The following is a 6,130-nucleotide window of genomic DNA, read 5'->3' as shown; positions in this document are numbered from 1 at the left end:
TTTAGTGTGGTCTTGTTTGTAAACATTTGGGTAAATGCCCAAAAGTGGGATTGCTGGGTCATAGGGGAGTTCTATGTGAAGTCTTTTGAGGAACCTCTATACTGCTACACAGTGGAATTCTATGCCTCCATCAGAAAGAATGATATTGCCCCTTTTGTTAGAAAATGGAAAGACTTGGAAAAAATTATATTAAGTGAAGTAGGCCAGGCCCAAAGAAGACTGTTCTCATCTTTAAAGAATTGTCCTTCCCCATCTCTGCCACCAGGTTAGAATTCTCAGTCTTTGAGATCGGCCTTTTTATTTTATTGTATGAAGTGTCAAGGCCCTTACACTTTAATTTTCTTTTACAGCACTAGTAAGCCAACCCACAGAAAACTGAACAGAGGAAAAAAAAGACCTTCATAATAGTTTAGAGTAAATGGAAGTTTTATTCTTAATTTTAAAAGTTGGTCACTTTTGTGTGAGAGAAAATCTATCTTCAGTAAGGTAATAACATATTAAAGGAATATTGTTTAGGAATCCCTCAGGCTGCAAGGATAAAAGACCTCAACTCCCCTAACGTGGATTAAGCATTTTAAATACTCTTTATCTCCAATGAAAGGAATTCACATGGTCAGTAATCCAAAAAGTGGTGTTGTGGAGAGATGACGTGGTCTTTCCCTCATTCTATTCTGTCATGCTTAGTTTTCCTGGCTTTTTGTCCTGATCGTTGTCAGGATCAGTGTGTACATGATCATAATGAAGTAGCTATCATAAAACACCCAACCTGTGGAAGAATTTTACGCTTTGGACGTATTGACTATTTCATAAGTTTACATGGGCAAGTGCGATGTTCATTTCTCTGTTTACTCTTTTTACATACAAATTTCTCTGCATAAGGAAATCAGTTACTTGGGGGAATGTTTGCTGAAGATTCATCCTGAATCCTGCTGTGAAATGCAGCAGTGTGAAGACTTTCTGTACACGCCATCATTTTTGAAGTGTTCCATTAATTATTCATTAACTAATGTTTTCATTGATGAAGTATGCATCTTATTTCCTTTATCACATTTTTGGCCCATAAATTTAATTGTTGAGTTTAATTATAATCACTTTATAATTACTATATTTTGGCATTAATTATGTCACATCAAGCCATTAGCAGTATTATTCAGCATGAATCTAACGAAGTCATGAATACACATTGCCCACATTTCACCTGTTATATCTCATCTCCTACTTCTTTTCTTCCTCCTTGCCTCTTTTCCCCTTCCTTTCTTCACTCTCCATAAATTTACTCCATCCTTCCTCTTTCTCTTGTTTCTTTCTTTGCCTTCCATCCTTCTCTTTTTCCCTCCTTTTTCTCCCCCTCCATCCTTCTGTCCTTTCCTTCCTTTCTCTTTTCATTTCCTTCTTTCTCACTCTCCTTCTGCATACTCCTTTTACTCCTTACAATACCCACACTACTTAGGGAGATACATTTTCTAGATAGAACTTTCCCTGGCCAGTGTCCTGGACTTTTTTTCAACAAAAGGGACAGTGAAAAGATTTGGTAATGGTTCCAAAGACTGGCTGGCTCTCTCTCTCTCTCTCTCTCTCTGTGTGTCTCTGTGTCTCTCTCTTTCTCTCTGTGTGACTCTTTGTGTGTATTTGTGATAGATATCTGCAAAGTATGGAGTTTTTGACGTGTGTGTTATTTTCTTGATCAGTCACGTATCAGAAGAGCACGATATGGTAGAAATATGATGATATTCTATGCAATATTTGATTTCTTATTTTAGGTTTCACTCAGTGTTTCATTGTTCTTAAAACCCCTGACTCACCGTAGACATTAGCTTCTCTGTGGAGTGGATGCTGTTGCAGGTCTGTGTAGCTCTAAAATCTCAGAAAAGCACCCAGTAAAATTCTCTGATCCCTTATTTATTTGTGAAAACTATCACAATGTTAATCCGTGTGCAAATAAGGAAAATTACATTCATATACATTAACATATCATTTTATAAATAAGATGTTATCTACCTAATGATAGCTCATATATGCATACATATATACTGGATGATTGATTGCAAATTTGATTGCCTTCCTTCACATATGTTTATTCTACACCTTGTAAATAGATTCAAGCTGAAAATTGTATTTATTAGTTAATATCTAGGCAGAGATTAATTGCATGATAGAACAGGTACTAGTTTGAATAAGAAGCAATTAAAAAAAAACATCAGGAGGACAGACAGAGGAAGTGATACAAAGTTTAGCAAGAGGTCAAATTTGACAAGCAAGTTGACAAGCAAGATTGATTTTGTATGCCACCTACAAATGACAGTGACTGAATTTCCAGTTTACCAGGATTCAAAATCAATCCCTTGGCATTGTGTTAGCATTCTGTGTGTATGTGTGCACATACACATGTAACAGACATGAATCAGAAGAAGGTATGGTATCATGTGTCTGCCATCTTTGGGTAGAGCCAGGTTACTAGTCATTGTATCCCTATGAGCAAAAGTTAAACTCCAAATAAAATGCTCAGTTTGATTTGTTATAAGATAATAGCATATTTATGGCAGAGCCTATAACAAAATTTTAGGGAAATCAAGAGTTCAGATTCTCATTTTGTTTTCATACTTACCATGTTCTTACTACATTTAATCAACTCCAGAAATCATACAAATGTGAAGCTCTTTAGTTCTACTTGAACATACTCCAGGGTAGATTCCTCTACTTCCAACTTCAAACATGTCATACCATAGGATAACTCTTCTTTATATAGACCTTTAGCATTCAGTCATTTGTGACAACTCTGCCTCTTCATGACCCAGAATTAGGTCAGGTCTTTGACCACAAGGACAGTTTTCAACCACCCTAATTCAAAGCCACTTCATTTCCTGCTGGGATGGAGCCCACGTGGCTCATCTCATTTGTCACAGTAGAGACTATGGCTTCTGTTCTGAAAAGCTCCTGTAAATCTCAACTGCTCTTAAAAGAAGGGCCCTGAAATCATGATTCCCTGGGTCATCTGATTGGTACTAATGTAGAGAATATAAAATGTCACTAATGATTTTAGACAGTATCAGCATTTTAAAGAATAGGGCACAATGAAAAAATTCGTATTTAAACTTATTATTGACCCAGACTTTCTATGTCATTTCAACGTGGTGCTGATTTTAAAGTGCACTACATGTCATCTGACAGCCTGCCTGCATTTCACCGACGGCCTTCTACCAGCCTTGCCTAAGGTGTCTCTTTGTCTTAGCTTGGCATCCAGCACTTTTCTTTGGCTAGGTAACATTTAATCATTCATGAGACAGGCTGTTATTAGACTCTTCTATTCTTTGTAGTTCTTCTTAAATATGCCACAGGATTTTCAAAGTCTAGAACAGAAAATGAGACGACAAAATATATGCATTCTTTACTTTCTTGTGTGTGTGTGTGTGTGTGTGTGTGTGTGTGTGTGTGTGTTAAAATCAAGTCTTTCAAAACAGAATACAGGAGACTCTTTTTACTATCTCTAACTTCTTTTCTAAGTTTCTCTATCTAAATTCAGTCCCATTTTTCTTAGTTTAACTGTTTAGTTGGCTGGGCAACTGTATTTTTAGACTATATCAAAGCATTTTGTGAAAGTTTTTATTGTCTCTGGTTTGTATTGTATGATTTGAAATACTATAAGACTATTGTTATTATAAAGCAATAAAAGCTCATTAAAGCTCCTTGCAGTCTCCACCTAGTCATATTAGAAATCTCTCTTTTGGGAAGTCATATTCTGACACCACCATGCCATTAATGACCAATGTAGCCATATAAAACACTGCAGGAAAGCTGGGTGTCGGTAGCTCACATCTGTAGTCCTAGCTGCTCAGGAGGCTAAGATCTGAGGATCATGGCTCCAAGCCTGCCCAGAAAGGAATGTCTGTGAGATTCTTGTCTCCAATTAATTACCTAAAAGCCAGAAGTGGAGCTGTGGCTCAAGTAGTATAAAGCTAGCCTTGAGAAAACAAAGCTCAGAGACAGTATCCACACCCAGAGTTCAAGCTCCAGGATAGCAAGAAAAATGCTGCATAAAAAAGAAATACTTGACAGTCCCCATCACACTGAACATTTCTAACTTAGTAGAAATGGAGAAAGATGTGATAACAACAACAAAAACAACAAACACTAATGTCCTCTTCTTAGGGCCCCAGTCAACTTAGCCCAGCTAGGTTTCAATTGTTTGAGTTCCCTGGTAGAGAGTAATGTGGTACTGGCCTATGAGAGAGTAAATATGTAAGTAAGTGTCAACAGAAGCCTGGAGTCATAATTAAATGGTGTTGTCTTGGAACCAATAAGTTTCTGGGTGGTTTGTTACTCAGCAATTGACTGAATGCCTCCTCCCTTTGCAAATTTACTACTATTTAATGCTGAAATTGAGAAGTCTGGTGTTGTTCTGAATGCCACCTGTTTTGGACTTAGAAAGCTTTTTTTGCTCCCCAATATTCTAGGATCATTTAATTGCAGAAAGATCTGCCTTGATTTTCTTTTCCTGCTCACTGTGTTGAGCATGTAGAAGTCTGTTCAAGAAAGGGGATGATGACTAGTTCAGAGAAATTCTCATTAGTGTTTTTGTTGTTCATTACCATTTCAAAATACTTGTGACTTTTTTTTTAATTCTGTCGTTTCAGTTTTCAAAAGAAAACTATTCAAGCCCATTCTTCATTGTTTGGTATGGTTTTAACTGCAGCCAAATAGCTAACACCCAGTGTCAAAAAATTGATTCTATCTTCATGTTTTAGCTTAATTCTTTCTGACTTCTTTCCTCTTTTAACCCAAAAGGACAAATGTGTGTCTTATATCCTTAGAAAGACTTTCAAATATTCTATCTGTATTCTTATCTCTGTTTCCTGAATCCTAGAAGTAATGTCATATATTTCAATGTTACATTCATGAGAAGTAGAAGCCAAATATTTAACAAAAATTCCACATAGTAACAATAAAAATGAAGTAAGCCTAATTTAGTTTGAATCACATATTTTATTTAACCACTCTAAATATTATAACACCACTTCAACTTGTTATCAATAGAAAATATTAATGGGACATGCTCATTTCCTCCTTGTGTTAATGTTTTTAAAATCATCATGTTTTCATCATACATGTTTACATTTACATAACAACATCTCATAATGTATCCTGGGTGTGACATTTTTTGAATTAGTTATAGTTTGGTATGTTTTAAACACCTCTATGTGGATACTGCAGGAGGTTGTGCGATAGCTATAGAAGGTTCTGGTATCTAATTTTCTTCGCTTGCTGTTTTTTTTTTTTTTGTAATTAAAAGCAGCTTTGGAACTGCAGGTTTGCCAGTGTGAAGCGTGGTGTATATTTCATCTGGCTTTTCAGTTTCATCTTTGCAAATGCATTATGGCTTCCTTGGATCTCCTTGGCACGATGTCAGCAGTATTTTGGTCATCTGAAAATCTTTGATGTCTATTTTTCTCATTTTGATCTCACTTTCCGTTACTACCATCTTGTGCCAAATAAGTATTTCAACTTTTTTTTGACAGCATAACATGCAACTTTATAAACTATGTTAGCATTAAAAATCATCAGACTTTAGAATCACAAATAAGAAATTTAATTTTTTTTATTGTGAAAATACCACACAGAGGAGTTACAATTACATGGGCAAGATAATGAGTACATTTCTTATCAATCATTGTTGCCTCCTCCTTTGTTTCCCCTTCCCATCCCTTCCCAGCTCCACTCATCCTCACCAATGGATCATCCCCCCACGCACCAAAGTTGTAAAGTTCGTTTTTCGACATAATGACTTGTACATCTCATTGTTGCAATGGGTCCACCTGTATCTCTATTTAAACGATTTGTTTTTCCCCTTCCCCTCCACAAATTATAACAACATCAAATACAGTGAAAGCAAGGGTTATACGATGGGGGAGGGACATACAAAGCAACAAAGAAATCATCTTATAAATATGTTAGAAACAATTGCATGAAAGAAAAAAACATTTGAATGCTTATCTTGGGTTAATTTCCTTAACATCAACTTATGTGACCTTTTCTGTTTGACTCAGACATACACTGGTTATTGCAAATAAGGGAAACCATGGGACCTATGTTTCTTTGGGCCTGGCTTACTTCACTTAATATAATTTTTTCCAAG

This window comes from Dipodomys ordii, unplaced genomic scaffold (assembly GCF_000151885.1).
Source record: "Dipodomys ordii isolate 6190 unplaced genomic scaffold, Dord_2.0 Scaffold36, whole genome shotgun sequence".
Classification (NCBI taxonomy): Eukaryota; Metazoa; Chordata; class Mammalia; order Rodentia; family Heteromyidae; genus Dipodomys; species Dipodomys ordii.
Note: the sequence above shows the minus strand (reverse complement) of the source record.